At 42.1% G+C, this 17,065-nt stretch overlaps 2 long non-coding RNA genes across 4 annotated transcripts in view; one reads left to right on the top strand and one right to left on the bottom strand.

Moving 5' to 3' along the window:
* Window positions 1–184: 184 nt before the first annotated feature.
* The window catches only part of LOC308192418, a 58,453-nt gene continuing 41,572 nt past the window's right edge, over window positions 185–17,065 (top strand). The window contains exons 1-2 of one of the 3 annotated variants that reach the window (XR_013948790.1): window positions 185–5,917; window positions 6,190–6,244. This is a non-coding gene — a long non-coding RNA (uncharacterized lncRNA). Of the gene's footprint in view, window positions 6,245–17,065 lie in introns of all 3 variants that reach the window. The other 2 variants (XR_013948789.1, XR_013948791.1) reach the window with 2 other exon arrangements.
* On the bottom strand, window positions 8,624–16,869 carry LOC308192421. The gene is made up of 2 exons (XR_013948804.1): window positions 16,781–16,869; window positions 8,624–15,578 (listed from the first exon to the last, which is right to left on the bottom strand). It is a non-coding gene; the product is annotated as an uncharacterized lncRNA (long non-coding RNA).

Here is a 17,065-nt window from a genome sequence, read left to right as displayed (position 1 = left end):
CGGGGCACCGGCCCGGCCGGTGTGAGGGAGCGCCGAGCGGCCGCCGCCCTTTATATAGCCCGCGGCGCGGCGCCGCTCCGCCAGCACCGAGCAACCGGTGCGGCTCCGGGCGGGCTGCCCGCCTGCCCGTGGAGGAGGAGCTGCCGCCTCCCAGCGCCCTCCCTCCCGCCCCCCATCCACCGCCCGACGGGGGGGGTCCGGCCCGCCCCGGCCCCTCGCACCGCCCCGGTCCCCCCCCCCGGTTCCCCCGTCTCTGCCTTTGCAGGCGTCGGGAAGGGGATGGGGATGGCGAGCGGCACCCCTCCGCGGCCCCCCTCCGCAGCCCGGTGGGGCTGGGGGGATGCCCGGCTCCCCACGGATGCCTCCGGTCCCTGCCGGAGCGTGGGGAAGGGCAGCCCGGAGGGTCCCGGGGCTGCCGGGGCCGGGCGTCCCGCCGGGGCGCAGCGCCCGCTTTGCGCTTAAGCCTCGCAGCAATTCAGCGCCTCCCGGGCTGGAGCTTCGGTGCCCTTCTCTTTATTTCACTTTGTAACGTGCTTGGGAACGCACAGCCGTGAGCGAACCGCCTCGAAGTGCCCTGCAGGATCCCGGAGTGCTCGGGAAGGGGGCTGCGGGGACAGGGGGTGCACGGGGATCGCGTGTGTCCGTGTCCCCGAGTCCGTGCCGTCGTCTCTTGTTCGCGGCCACCAGAAAGTTTGGCACGCTAAAGGAGAGGCGAGCCGGCTTTTTGCTGGGTCAGTGTACTTCCAAGCTCAGTGAAATGTCTGCTCCAGCCCTCTGGTGAATCTCCCAAAGCCACGACAAAACGTCTAAAAGAGAGGCAAGGGTCTGAGCCTGAAGGCATGTGTGTGCACACCTGCACACACCGCTGCTCGCCCAAGCTCCCTGTAAACTCTCAGCGGTCCTGCCTGGCTGGTTTGCCCTGTGGCAGCAAGGCAGCCTGTCTCTCTGCATCCCCTGTCCGTCCTGGGCACCACGTCTGTCCTCAGCACTGCTCAGGGCTACCTAGCTAGACACCACGTTTGGTGTCTAGGTGACACTGTCTGGGACACTGAGTTTATGTGCTGGGTGAGAAACCTCATCGCCCTGTTGGAAATCCTTAAGGAAGACAGACCTGAGAAGATGCAGGTCAAGGACAGATGGCAAGAAGAGGCTGGAGAGGATGGGCTGGGATGCAGAGGAGTGAGGAAGGTCCAGGAAGAGAAGCACAAAACTGAGGGAGAGCTGGGGCTGCACGGCAGTGTGGGAAACCCAGAGCCCTCAGGGACGATCCTTCCCCTCCCCATCACAGCGCTGGGCAACGTGCCCTGATCTTGGGATGTGGTCAGCACCCACATGTCCCCTGAGATCAAAAGGCAGGGACACAAGCTTGACATTTTGCAAAATCTGTCCCAGATCTGATCTTTTAAGAGCTGTCTCTCAGGCGGGGAGGGTACTGCCTTGGATTAATCAGTGTGGTAGTTGAGGTTTGCCTATGTTCACCAAATTGTCAGGAAGGTAAAGTACCAACAAGCCTTTCTGTTTTCCCAGGAGGGCTTGGGATACGGTTTGGTCTGTTTCCATGTTTTTGTTTTGTGGTGCCTCCTTGTGCTCAATGGAGCCTGGTAATTGGTTGGAGCCTCCAGGCTTTACCACGTTACAAATAATAATATGAAGCTATCTACATTCTTCCGGTGTCTTTGGTGGGCAGAGATTTTATAATCCTAGTTTCTAATACACTTTGCTGTTCCTTCCACTTTTGCTCGGCATTTCTGACTGAATTTAGTTGTGCTTAAGTTGGCAGCTGCCCTCTAGCCTCCATAGCTCAATATGTTTCCCAAAAAGGGCTACATATGTGAGCCTGATTTAAATGTAAAACACCAGTAATAACAAGACCAAAACCTAGCCCCGTCATTCAGTTTTGGAACTGCTTTCCACTTGCAGAAAGGCTCTTCTGATAAAATTACATAGCCTCCAAGGGTAATCTTCTAACCCCGGTCACTGCCTTCAGCCAAGTCATATAATGCAAATACGGTGTGAACAGGTGATGAGTTCTGCCCACCCTTTTAATGTTGCCGTTCACCATTGCTATAAAATGTTTGTGTTCCTCTGAGCACTGCTTTTGCTGTTCTTCTTCATTAATTCTGGGTTATTTTCTATCGGTAATCATCGCTCATTGCTTCCCTCTTTGTCTTGGCATGAAGATGCTTTTCTTCTCCTTCCTTGTTCGCTTTCTTCTGCAGTGTTGCCTTGTTTTTTACTCAGTTATGGAGTACTACTGCCAGCGGCCAGAAGCGTGCTCATCCAGGCCGTCCCAGGTCTAGCTCTGGTGACTTCAGCTGACTTCCCATGGGGATCAGCTGGCCCCCTAGCAGGCTCAGCAGTCATTCCCTATCCTTTCTCCTGGGGCTTCAGTTTGGGGTTTGGAATAGCTGCAGCTACAACGTAAAGGCAGCTTCCTAACAGTGCTCCATGTCGTGGAACCGGTGCTGTGTAGGTGGGTGGTGAGGACGTGTCCCCACCCAGGCTCTGGAGCTCCTGTTCTTTAGGCAGTGCATGGTGGTTCCCAGAATTTGTGTTGGAGCAGGAGGTGCTCAGCTTTTCAGAAGTTACCCTTACTCTCTGCCCAGCCAGGCTGCCCACAGCCCCATGCCACGGCTGGGCTCCCACACGGCACGGCTTGATGGAAGCAGGAGCCAGCTGGATCGTCAATATAAAGTACTGGAGTCTTGGAGCACCAGTCGGAAACATATTGTGAATCATATGTATTATCACATGAATGATCGTATCTCACTGCCATGCTGCCACTGCAAAGCTTGCATTTCAAAGCTGAAGCCATGCCCGTTGTTTACCTTCCCCTCTCCTAACTGGATCTGAAAAGATGCTTATGGGAAGAGATTCTATTTCCTGAAGATTTTGGCTTCTGTGCAGAAGCAGGCATAAAATTAATTTCTTTCCGCTGGTGTACAACTGTTAATACTTCTTATATCCAGGTTTTCATGTACTAAAATACCAAAGTACAGAAATTGCAATGAAAACCAGGCATGTTACTGGTTTATTGCATCACAAACCATCCCTGAATAATTACTGATATGGCATAAATATCATCAATGACTTATAAGTAAATTAGAGAGAGGGAGGGCAGACACGCAGAAAGAAACCCACGTATCAGAAATGGAAAGCTTTCATCCTACAGCCAGATCTGGGCTGACCACAGATAATTTTGTGTCGGTTTGGCTTTTGGATCTTTTAGGTATATTTGAACACAGGATTAAGTGTGCAATATAAACTTCACCTCTGCCCTTGCCCCAGGTGGCAAGTTGTGTGCAGTGCCATCTGTAGCCTCCTGCACTGTGATGAGATTCATCCTCACATTTTAACTAATGAAATTCGGAGTCCTTCTGTTAGCAAAGATAACCTTCACTATGTAAATCAACGCAGTGCTATTTTGTTGAGTTTGCCAACAGACAAATAATGCTAATATATGTTATGTGAAGTTTCTCAATGTTAACTCTGAAATATAGCTGAGGCCATTTAAATGCCAACACTTTTAAGTCACTAGTCAAAATAAAAACACCCAGCTTGAGTTACTGAAATTTAATTATAAGGAACAGCTGGGGCTGGTTTAGATTTTGACTCTAAGGACCCAGAAAAAGAAAAAAGCACATGGGCTCCGTAGGCACACAATATATACACACACTTTCTCATCCCAAGGGAATGAAGCCAGATTGAGTTATCTCCTTATTCTTCATACTGGTCAGGTACAGGTGCTGAAAAATGAACTCAAATACGCTGCAAGGAGTATTCAATTATTCTTTAAGTAGACAAGTGGGGTCAAACAAAAAGAAACTCCAGTTCCCCCTTACACCATCTCTATATTTCATCTCCAGACACGGCTTCCACCCTGACAAACTTCATTTCATGGAGGAAGTAGTAGAGCTTGGCAGCTGTTCCTCATTCAGTTACGGGTCTTGCTTGTTAATGATGTTCTTGGAGATACTCCACAGGAAACTGCTTCAATCCTGCCCCATCTCCTCTCCTTCCACGCTGCCCATTATTCTCCCGCTTTGCTACAGAGCAGAAGAAAAGACTGGTTGTGTGAAAAGGGCTGTTGCCACCTCGTTATTGTGGTTTCCATCTGAGGTTGCTGGAGCCTCTAATTTGCAGGGAGATCAGTGCAAATGCCTGTTTTGCAGCAAGAGGGTCTGGCTGAACAACCATCCCTATGGTTCAGGAAGTCTTTCGTTGTACACCTGAAGGACTTTAAACCCACCAGGATCTGTTTGCGATGAAATTCATGCAGATCTGCTGGGGAATGAGCCATAGGAAATAGTCGTGACACTACAACAAAAAGGCACAGCTGCCTACCAAGGCTGAAAGTGGATGGCATAATATTTAACTCCAGTCTGTCATGTAAGGAAAAAAAAAAAGAAAAAGAGCATCTGTTCAGCATGAAGTGAAAGGACCCTTCATTTAGACTCTGTAGGGATTCAAATGAAAAAAGTCTTATGTTGTATGCTCAGACCTGGCAGAAGATAAATCCTCCACTTTCAGGTATGGATATGGATTGGGTTTAAAGCTTTGGCCCCCTTCAGTATGTTCAGATCTTTCTTTCTGCAATAGAGGGTGAAATCTGTAAGGTTTCCTTTCAGGATCCATGGTTGATTTCAGATGGTTCCCAAATACCAAGTTTTCAGAAATGAAATATTGAATTCTGTGTTTAAAAAAAAAAAAAATCTGCACACATTTTAAAGCAACAAGCTACTAATGCAGAAGGCTTAAAGAAAACTTGTGCAATGAAGTGAATCACAGTGAAGAAGTAAAATTACTGAAAATTAGGAATCAGAACTTTTCTATGTGAAATAAACATGTCAACACTGACTTAAGGGGAACTACAAATATTTATTCCTACTAGAAATCTGGTTCTTCTGCACAGTTAATTAATATTTATCTAGGAAAGAACATAACATGTGCTAAGCCCACTGCCACTACATGTAAGCATGCTCTAGTCTTCTTTGTTCCCGGAGGTAATCAGAAACAAGGGGCTTTCACTGATATGCAGATATGGGCTGCTAATTTAATAAAATTCATTATCCATTAATCTGAGCCCTTTTAGAATGTCAGTGCTGTTTACTAGTTGGTGTTTTCTTCTGCAATACGAGACTCAGTTGCAAAATTTAGTTGACTATTGTGCTTCACCAGAGGCTTAGAGAGAGGGTCTTACAACATGACAAAATTCAGAGAAGGAAGAAATTCTGAAGGCCACAAAAATATTGTAGGCCTGGTTTCATCAGCAGAATTTGGCAGCAGGACTAAAGCAGTAGCAAATGGCTATGGCACTATCTGGATGCCAGAGCTTGACGAGGTCAGAAGGTTCTTTGAGGGAATCAGGGTACGCGCTCTTACTCTCAGAAGCACTTTGCAAGGTAGCGCACAGCTGAAGGTCTCATTCTAATGACAAGTGAGAGTTTCTGCAAACCTATGAGGTCCAACATAATCTGGTCTTGGTTTGAAGCTGTTATGAAACTTTAGGTCTGGATGCTGTACTGTGTGCAATTCACTCCATCAGAGAATAATCCAGCCAGCAAAGGGCATACTCTGTGCATCTCTGTCTTTGAGGAAGAGAACAAAGACTCTGAGACGCAAAAGCCTCAGAAGAGATAGATAAAATTGTGTCACTCAGGCTTCTCTTGCCCAGAGAAGCTGTGGATGCCCCATCCCTTGAAGTGCTTGAAGCCAGGTCGGATGGGGCTTTGAGCAACCTGGTCTAGTGGGAGGTGTCCCTGCCCATGGCAGGGGGGTTGGAACTGGGTGTTCTTTAAGGTCCCTTCCAACACAAACCGTTCTGTGACTCTATGATTCTGCCAAATTCAAGACAATGGTACTTGCCACTGACTGGAAGCAGACCTGTGTCTCACCTGATCTTGAGAAAAGTAACCAGGTAAAACTGCAGATCCAGACCAGCAGCTTGTACCAGCCTCACCCCAGTGATTTAATGAAGCTGCTGTACTGAATGCCATCTATGTATGTGGCCTGTTATTTTCCAATCTTTTCATTATCCAGATTGTTTAACTAACAGCTGTCATAGATGTCTGTAAAACTGTGTTTCTTTATGTCTAGTAGATTTGTGTGTTTACTGGGGAAGGGAATGCTTAACTGTAAAATATAGATGGGATCTCTGTTTAGAACAGTATGTTTTATTTTTCTTTACAGGAAGAAGTCAATGTTAAAGGATTGAGGTCTCAGGTCAAAACATACCCAGATAAAGGTTTGCACTGGTCTCAAAAATATCTTGCTTCTGAGTGCAGCCTTTAAAATGTTAAAGGATTTTAAAAACTTGAAACCTGGTCTTGGCCTCCTTTGCAAGTTTGTTTCCATGACTATGGAAGCAGAATCAGACAACTTTATTTTTTAGTTTTTATATTTCAGTTGGGAATTTCATGGGTTTATCTTTCCTTCCTTGGGAAAATCTTGTTACTTACCTTACATAGACAAAGCTATAAAATACAGCTCTTTTCTGTCTGGTTATTTGTCATATGTCTGTTTTTTGTCTGTCTGCCTCTTTCTTTCTTTTTAATGAACATTAATTCTATGCAACTAGTGGCATTAAAGATTTAGATGTTTCTGTAAGTAGCTGGAATTAGGAAGTTATGCTACTTATGATTCAGGACAAATTAACAGAAATATAAATCATCACACTTTAAGAAAAAAACTCACCTACTACCTAAAAAGAGCTTGGGAAGAAACGTTCTCTCTGTACACATTTTTCCATCATGGTTCACTATTCACTAAAGGCTCACTGAGTATATGGTTCACCTCTTTAAGAGCAAGACAAGGCTTCCAAGACCAGTCTTCTTCTTACTCAGCACAAGAAAAATACACATCTATCAAAAAAAAAAAAAAAGGCAACCTGGATCTCCCTTTGGGCTTCTCTCTCTTGGCTTTTTGATCACCCTTGAACATTCTCTGGACTTGGACACTAAATCTTGGGGGATTTCTACACTCCAAAACCTCAAGCCCTGTGTAAGGTGCTGGTAAAACCTAGGGTGAAGTTATCTCATTGGCCAAGCTGCCTCTCTTTAGGCTGAGCTAAAGAGCTTCAGCAGCTGGTTCCCTACCGTGTTAAATTTCAGCTACTTTTTTTTTCTAGCCTCGGAAACCACATTATACCTGTGTAAACACTACCATTTCCATTGCCTGCTGTTGTGACCATGACCCCACTCTTCTCTTCATCCCTTCTTTGTGCATCCTTTCCCTTATCTCACACCTGCACTAACAAGCAAATTTCTTTTTACTAAAGACTTTCAGAGTCTTTAGTAGTTTATCCCTTTCTCATCACATATTCAGGTCAGTTACTACCTCCCACTAGCTTCTGATGCTGGCCCCTCCCAGAATCTTGATTTCAGTCAGATGTCTTCATGCCTTCCCAGGCTTGAGAAGCTTCCCCTAGCAGGCACAGATACCCTCATTATCTTACCTAACAGTTCTGTTTTACTGTGGTGCCTACGGACCACACTCAACATGAACATGAACTATGACTGCTACCTGTTATTCTTACTGGTAGTATTGTGTTTGCTTATGTTCCACCATCTGTGTGCTTATCTCTGACTGCAGTTCGTAAGACCAGGCACTACCTCTGTGCTCTGTGTTTGCAGTGCCTTGAAAATAGATTTAAGTGTCCTGATCCTGGATTTCGAGTGGCCTGCTATAAACTGCTTTTATATCAATAGTTGCTACTTAACAGCATTTTTCCAATGAAGACAAGCTGAGGGAGTTCAGCCTGGAGAAGAGAAGGCTTTGGGGAGACCTTATAGCAGCTTTCAGTACCTAAAGGGGGCCTACAGGAAAGCTGGAGAGGGACTCTTTGTCAGGGAGTATAGAGACAGGGCAAGGGGGAATGGCTTTAAACTAGAAGAGGGTAGATTCAGGTTAGATATCAGTAGAAATTCTTTACTCAGAGGGTGGAGGGGCACCGGCACAAATTGCCCAAAGAAGCTGTGGATGTCACCTCCCTGGAAGTGTTCAAGACTAGGTTGGATGGGGCTTTGGGCAACCAGATTTAGTGGAATATTTCCCTACTGTGGCAGGGGGGTTGGAATTACATGGTCTTTAAGGTCCCTTCCAACCCAAACCATTTTGTGATTCTATGATTCCTTTTCTGCCCTTTTATATCTGTACAGTTCAGAAATCACTTTTTCAGTGATCCAAGGCTGATACAAGGCATACCCTTAGCAATGCATGACTGATCTACATCAGATGGCATGGTCAGTGCATCAGTGAGTTCAAAATAAGATCAACCAGAACCTACAAATTTCTCTTTTTCTTTTTAAGAAAAACTGGAATGATTTGCTATTTAGAAAAGGTAATAAGAAATGTCCCTTATCACTCTTATGCAACTATTCAGAAATAAAAGAAAGTAGAAGAACAGACTATTAACATGCAGTGTGCACCAGTTCAACATTTACCATCGCTTCTATGGCAGCTCTGAATTCTGAGCTGTAGAGATAAAAGGGGGAAAAAATACTGGAAAAAATATTCCCAAAGGCCAGGGTTTGTGAAGCAGAGTGATTGCCCTTCCCATTCTGCAAGATCTGTCCAGAGAGATCAAATTCTCCAAAGTGTCCCCAACTGAGAATTTCTCACTTACCTTTTGATTATAAGAATTGCTGGTTTCACGTTAAGTAATTCTGCCTAACCTCTGCCTAAAGTGTATAAACTTACAATAAAACTTCAGGCACCTGGGCAGGACAGACAGGATCTCTATTCTCAGCAGCCTTCCTGGTCTTTTTCTCTCTCCTTCAGCTGTAGTGCAAATATTGGCATTTATCCTAGGAAAGCTGTTTCATTAGGGGTATGTTCCTTGTCTCGGCGAGGCAGGCTCTCTTACTGGCTTAGTACTGTATGCAATATCAGTTGTTAATTCACTCTTTTCTTCCACCGTGCTGGTTGGTTAATGGCCTTCGGACCAGTGATGGCAAACCTGGTGATGTGGGGTGCTTTTCTACTTGCTTCAATATAAACCTGATGAGATCTCAGCAGTGTTCATTTCCTACATCAGGGACAGTTTGTAGCTTCCTACAAAAAGAGATTTTAGTTTCACATTCTCGAGGAGACCAGTTAGATTTAAGTAATTCCCATTAAAAAAAAAAAAAAAAAAGAGTTTTGATAGTACTGTTCAGTCTTTGCCATCATTTTGATTGCCATTAAGTACACAAAGTTTCCTGAGACATCATCCTCAAAGGAGAAGTGCAATGGCTCAGTCAGATGTTGGCAGCCTAATATTACCTGACTGAAACAGCATAAGGAGAGATATTCCTGGGAACTGATGGTCAGGTGCATTCTGTTAGATTTGTTACATGAAAATTATTAAAGCATGTGTCTCCAGGAAGTTTAGATATCCTTCTTTCCTTCCTTAAGCTTGTTACGGAGATTTTAGGCATACTTTAAAATGATCTGTTGTTTTCTTCATACTTCACTCCTTCTTCTGGACACAATACTACTTTCAGTTACAAAAGTCAGACTGCTGCTTTTGACTTTCATTTATATATCATCAGTTTCCATTGAATCACCTATCGTCAAATTTACCAAAGACACAAAACCAGTGAAATGAAAAAACAAATTACTTGGATATGTAATCATAGTCACGTTTAATGTGACCTTGAAAAGGGAGGACTGGATGAAATGGTCCTAGGGTGCTTTTGGTGAAGTTTCAACATTTTGATATATTTCAAGCTAAAGGGCACAATTTTAATCTCTCTAATTTAAAAATGCTAAGAGCATTTAGTGGGCACAGCCAGATGTGAGGAAAGCACTAGATGAATTTGAGGATATTTATTCAAGTATTTGAGATAATTTAAGTCTTTGCACCTTGACAATAGTAGATTATGCAAGCAGTAGCCTCGCTAAATTATACAATATTCAGATAGAGGTGATTTGCAAATGGATGTATCTTGACAGGAATGTGAAAGGAAAATGAACAGCAAATGATCTGAAAGACCAAAAAAACAATTGTGAAAAAATAAGGACCAAACCCTGCTATCATTTAAGCAATATAACTATGTACATTTGCAGTTAAATCCCACCTACATTACTTACACACTGGGTAGAATTTTTTTAATATTTGAAACTTGTTAAAGAATTTGAGCATCTACCTATTGCAAACAGGAAAAAAATAAGATAATGGCATTATCATAACAGAAACTTTTTAGGCTGGAGTCAAATCAAACTTGGACCAACATAGGATGAGATTGTTAGGAATTGTTACAATAACTGAAAAGGAAAAATAACAACAGTAACAAAAACTGATAGTCATGCATAACAAGGCCATTGGAAATTATGCTTGAAAAGATTTGGATAGAGACCAAGGCCTTGATCTAGACATCTAACGTTTCTTCATAACCATAATTCATATTCAGAAGAAATAAAATGGTTAGTTACTCTTACGATACCACCCTTCCCTATTTATCCACAGTCAAAAATGAGAAAGTAAGGGGAATGCTGTGGACATAAGTTCCTTCACTCTGATAATACAAAGGTCACCATAGTTAAATGTTGTCATGACTACATAGCAGAAATTAAAGCATAGGTAAACATTATTCTTCAAGGAGAGAATCCTTCTTTTGATTTTGAAAAAATCAGAGATCAATGCAGATGATATTAATAAAGTAAGCATTATATGTAGTTTGTTGAGTAGTGAACAGAGTGGCAGAGTTCTGGGAAAGGCAACATAGTGCTACTATAGGGAGATGGAATAACAGTATGGTAGACTACACATGTCTAGAACCAGTTCTAAGAAACAGAATCTGTCTATATACAGAAGCAATGTAAAAGTTGAGGAGATACATCTACCTGTCTGAAGCTTCTTGCAATCCATAGACAAGTAATAGATTTTTAAAAACACAAGGAGTATTAGGGTTTTATTCAATAACTACAGGCCACAAAATTCACCAGCCCTACTCTGACTCAAAAGTTGGTGACTAGAGTGAGAATCAGACCATAGAGGAGGAAGACAGGCAATATATTTTATCAGCCCAGCTGAGAGAGCTGGGAGAAAAGCAGACAGGTTCTAAGGGACACAAGAGAGAGGTCTTCAGCAGGTCACACACTCAAATGCTGACCAACCAACTCATTCTCCCACATCCCTTTTTAATCTACTCTTCCAGTAAATTGCTTTCCTTGATAAAAATTTCCATCTTTTTTAACATGAACTGCAGTGGCTTCAGTGTTCAGCATTTGATTCTTGCATGCTTTTGTGTGTTAAATTAAAGAATACTTGGTATCAAATGACTTGTGCTAGTATAGCTCTCTGTAGCCTGCAATCAAGCTTCCTTCTTAACCTCTTTCCACACAGATAAAAGAGACTTGCTATCTTCAACTCTCTATATCCCCATTCCTCCTTTTTGTGCTATTTGGCTTTTCAGTCTCATTAGTTCTTCCTACACCTTTCTGCAAAGTTTGCCTTACTTCACTTCGTTAGTATGAGAAGACTGAAATACATAGATATAGGTAGATAGCATATATATAATATATATATTATACACATATACTATTATATATATATATGATATATATGATATGGAATATAGTATAAATAAGTACATACATGTGTGTGTATTTGTGATATATATAAATATATGCAAAAGATGATCACAAAGAGGAAGGGAAGACTCTATTATTCATGACTATGGTGATTAGTGTAAGAAGTAATGGGAAATAGCAGTGAGGAGCTTTTGTACAACACATTTGGAAAACTTTCATTTTACCCTGAGAATAGTGGGGTTTTCAAGCTGTCTTATTTCCAGGAGAAACTCAAAACAGAACTAGTGGAAAATCAGGGCTGCACATTTTATTTTAAAATATACATACGTAACAGAGCCCTTCTCTAGTAGATTGTAGACATACTCTACCATTATATAAACTAATCGGTGAAAGCAAAGCAGGGGGAGATTTCAAAGAGGAGCTACCTCTGCCATCCAGTGCTCACACAGGTCAGGTGGATGACTTCCAGAGGATTCTTCTCTTGCCAGCTTTTCTATTTTTCTTTACATTAATGCAGCAGGACTTGTAAACATAGCCATGAGGGATTAATAAATATTAATGACTGAATTTTGGGAAGGTAGCTTTAGCTCTCAAGGCAATGAAGATTTTTTTGGCCGTGATACAGGCTCACCACTTTAAGTATTGTACATGGCTGGGAGTGGGAAGGATCATCACTTGGTTTAAAATCCAGGCAGGATTTGCATCCTGCCTTGTCTTGCCACTGGCCAGCACAATGTGAAAGCAGAGTGAGGGTGACCTGATTTTGGCAGTGGACTGTTTGGCTTTCAGAATAAATTGCTTTGAAATCACAGGAGTTAGAGAAAATAGGGATCAGACTAATGAAATAAGAGATACGAGGGGTTGCCAGGAATGTGGAAGAGCCCAGGGAAGAAAAGGAAATAACACCATTACACTGGTCCCAGCGTGATTGAAGGGGGACTATAATGTGCTAGGAAGCAGAATTGATGGACTAAAGCAAATCTGTTTAGATTATTGATTGAAGCAAAGTTTTATGTTAGCACATATGAAAGCAAACTGTTAAAATGTTGTTATTATTATTGTTATTCCTATTAGATATCTAGTGCAACTCAATAAAGGTTGCTTTTGTGCTAGGCAAACCCTGTGGATCCTATGCTCTTCATATTAATTTTCATTTAGCAGGAACATTCAGCGGCTTCTTTTCTAACTTTTGTTTTATGCTAATAGAGTATTTGTATGGCAGGACAGCTCTTACTAATGTAAGGATTTAATGAGAGGTTCAGTTGCAGAGGCAGTTTTCTGAAAAGCAGAAAGGTATTTATTTGTTCCTCATAAAGCTAAGAAGAATACTAAGTGAAGAGGTTTCTCACTGGAGATTAATACTGGGTTTAAAGGACACCCGACCACTTCAGTGGAAGTGGTTTTATAACAATCAGAGCGATGAAGTAGAGAATAGGGACTTACTTCATTTGCTGCAGACAAGTCAGATATGTGAGTCTTTGGTAAGCCTGGAAATCAGCCCGTCATTACACGTCTGAGTTTAGCTTCTTGCTGATAACACTTCTGATAGGTGACGTGACTGGATGGTGCAAAATGCAGTTTTGTGGAGTGGGAACCTCAGCCAAATCCCATCCCTGTTCACCCTGTCTAGTTCCTCATTACAGAGAATAAAAGATTTACAATCTCCCTCTGATAAGAGGAATGTTGGGGTCAACATTCAGCCACCAGTACAGGTGGACAGCCTGGCCTGTGCTGACAAGTGCTGTTAAACACATTGCAGCCTGTGCTAGGGCAGCCTGTGCCAGGGCAGGAGATACACATGTGCTACATGTGGATCTGTGCTGCAGCCAAAACCAGGGAGACTGCTTAGCCGACTTGTCTCTGCAACCAAATATTTGCAGCATGCATTACATTTTTCCTATATAAATGTCTCCTTTGCCAGAACGGTATAAAGGATCCTAATGTAAATGAGATTCAAACCCATATTGCACTCTACAGTAACGCTAATTTGTTATAAAAGGAATCACTGCTGTTCAACACTGTGTTAATGAAATGCTGAGACATACCCATCTTGAAAGCACTGTGGGGAAAGAAAGCTGAAGCAATTGATTAGGTAACAGGGAAAATTGATAAGATTTATATATATATATATATATATATATATATATAAACCAATGTTAAATATGGGCAGTAGGCATTGCTTACAGCTCTACAAAATTCAGATTTACTTCTCCCTAAGGAAAAGAATATACTCTTTATTTGTAATAGCCTAAGCTGACACCAAAACTGTCATTTAATGAATTATAATTAATTTTCCTAGATCTAAACTGGAAAGGAAAACACAACTTCAGAACCTCACTGGTGTGGGCCATAGAAACCTGATATTTAGCCCTGCAAACCCTCAAGATTTTTTGTTTGCTTGTTGTCATTCTGTTCTCCATTGTTTTTGTGATGTAAGTTGCAAAATCCAGCGTTATTTTTACTTGATATAATAGTTTTCTGTGGCAGTGGCATTCATGGATTTTACCTGGCCAGAACTCCTCCTGTAAGACCAGACAAGGGTAGGAAGCCATACTGCACAGCACTTGGGATTTATATAGCTGATAATAACACAGTTACTTGCAAAACAGAGAGTGGAAATGAAAGCATTGCTTACTGTGTTTTGTTTTGCTTTTCTTGACAAGAAATTCAGTAATAAAGCCAGCTACCAATAAGGTGGTAGCAGATTTGAGGATCCAGGTATTTCTACTCATTTGAAACAGTCTGAAAATACTTCCTATCACTGAAATAATCGTAGAAATCAGAATTCCTCTTACAAGGAGAATTGCAGGCATTACAGGTTAATGTTTTTTCTTAATGAAACTACTAATTTGTTTCTTTAGAAACTTTAAGAAGAAGGAACTGGCACATGTCTCAGGCTCCTAGTGTTTTGTCAATATGTGCTGCTTTGGATCCTTCTCTCTCAGAACAGAAAACTGAGCAGATTTCTTTCCACGTGATTAGGCACTTCTGCAAATCTGCACCCTCGTCTCCTTCATCTCCTCCATTTAACCATGTGCTGTTTGCTGAAAACACCTCCCTCCCCCAGTCATTGCACCGACGGTCTCCTCCGTTCTGTACTCTTCTTGTTTCACCCTTCAGCTGTTTCTTTCTTTCTTTCCATTTTTTTTTTTATTTTTCCTCACTTGCTTCTTTGTAGTCACTGGGCTGCTTTTATGAAAGTGTTCTTTGGTACGTGCCCACCATATTCTTGAACTTTGCATCCTCTCCTACCACCGCATCATTTCTCTCCCTGCTCTTCTATCCACATGCTCAGAAATCAATCACCACTGATTACCCACTACATCTAGAGGGGGGCAGAGCTGCAGTTTTTAAAGGAAAATTGTGGAGGAATTCAAACTTCAAAGGGGGTCTCATTCTGTTGGATCAATTTGGGGTGGGAACGTCGGAGTAACTTACTGTTCTGTGAAATGAATGCTCCCACCAGTCGATAGCTGACTAGCTCAGACATTGCAGAACACATTTCATTTCAAACCAGTGAAATGCCTGCTTTGTCCTCTCTGGAAAAACTAAATGATATCAACAAAAGCAAGGGAGGGCTATTGTTACTTCAATTATTGTTATTGCTGGCAAATAAAGCACTGGAGAAATCTAAAGGCTTGTGTTCACAATCTGGCATATTCAAATAATGCAGATGCTATCCCGGAACATTATTTAAATGCCTAATCAGCTGGTAGCCACAAAATAATAAGATGTTAGGCCAAGGAATCTTTGGGGTCACATTGATTTATTCAACAGTTGATGCATTTCATATGATCACAGCAAGCAAACAGAATTGATTTAGAGCTGCTATTTATGGAGATCAGCTCACCAGGAGCTGTAACCATTCAGGCTCCTGGAAGAGTCTCACACCGCACTACTAGCAGGCAGTACAGACCAACAAACTTCTGGGAGTATTTACCCTGCTCATGGCATGAACAGTGATCTTGTTTCTTTGCTCAAAGTCAACGTATCATAGAAGAGTTTCTTCTTGTAGGGAGTCCAGCTTGATTCAGGAGAAATCAATATGCAGGAGGGTGAGAGAACTGAGGAAAGCAAAGTTAGAGAAGAGTGAAAATTAAAGTCTGGAGGAGGTGAAAGCTGAGCACTGGAGCATGGTGGTTTTGGCACATACTTAATGCTTAGGAATTCACACATCATTAACAGGAGATATATTTGAAAAGCAAATAAAACTTTCAGTGCTTGGATCTCTCAGATTATTTTGGAGGTTTATCAAAAGTTTTCAAAATTGGCTTATCATTAAAACATGCAAATCTGAAAAAAAGTATTCTACAAACAACAGGAAAGGTGTGCCTGGTAAAGCATGTTATGTTTGTTGCCTCTGAAACCTAGCCAGAGGGAGATATTATAATGGGATATGCTGCTTGTCTGCCTTGGGAAAAGGATTATGTAGGTTGTTCGTGTAAGTTGTGTTCTACACCACAAAATGTGATAACATTCAGTAGAGGCATTTCGAAAATGTATGCTTTGAATTGCAGTTTGCAAAAACAACAGTTGGTGGCACTTTGAAACAATTTTTATTTCTAAATGCGCACTTGCTGATTGTAGGTGTGTAGAGGATGACATTAAAATATTAAATTACTGGTCTACAGTGATTCAAATTACAGTAACGATACAGAAGTTATCAGCTGTCTTCTGCATGGTTCACAGATAGCTTGCTTACACAGAATTTGAAGATATGCATTTATAAAAACAAGGGAAGGTGATCACGTCATAAATTCTTCTTAAAAAAATATCAGCAAAAAATTACTGGAAAAGACAATAACAACAGAGGGGGGAAATCACTGCTAACTCTGTAGCTTACTCCAGCCCTTAGAGGTACTGAGGCCTGACGTAGCACAGCACATTTCTGTGTGCAGCTTGTCTTCACCCAGTTTACATTTTGAAGGTTGTTTGTTTATTTATTTATTTATTTATTTATTTATTGTCACAGCATTGATGTGCATTGTATAAAACATGCACATAGATTTCTTTTTTAACCACCACCCACTGGATAAACAGATATTTTCCAGGATTTTAACCCTCAAGAAATTTGAGGGAAAGGAGCAAGGAGAGACAGCAGTGGCCATTGAGTAAGAATCAAGCCTTTGTCCATGGTATTTCTACCAGTAAAGTGCAATTACACTGCCTGCACAGAAACTGCAGCACATCTGATGGGGTGGGAAACCTGGGCTTTACTGGAGAAATCAGATGGTTTGAAATATATTCTCTCTATGTTATAACATACCTTGTCTGAATACACGAGATCTGACAAGCAAAACCTCTTTTGCTAGAGATTACATATGATCATTCCTCCCACAGGCTGGTGGTTTTGGGGCCACTTTGGTTCCAGGAGAGGCACATCACCACTTCATCACAGAGACAGCCCTGAATACGAGGACAGCCTGCTGCGTTGCCTGTGACCATTTGCTCAAAGGACTGGAAGATCAGCTCACAGCTGGTGCTTGGCAATCTTTACCGCTTGGCCAAAGGAGCTTCAGCACCTTCTGTTCTTCCTCTAATTCTCACATAT

Source organism: Anser brachyrhynchus (genome assembly GCF_964034855.1).
Source record: "Anser brachyrhynchus genome assembly, chromosome: 3".
In the NCBI taxonomy this organism is placed as follows: Eukaryota; Metazoa; Chordata; class Aves; order Anseriformes; family Anatidae; genus Anser; species Anser brachyrhynchus.
Note: the sequence above shows the minus strand (reverse complement) of the source record. Positions and strands in the feature narration are given on the sequence as shown.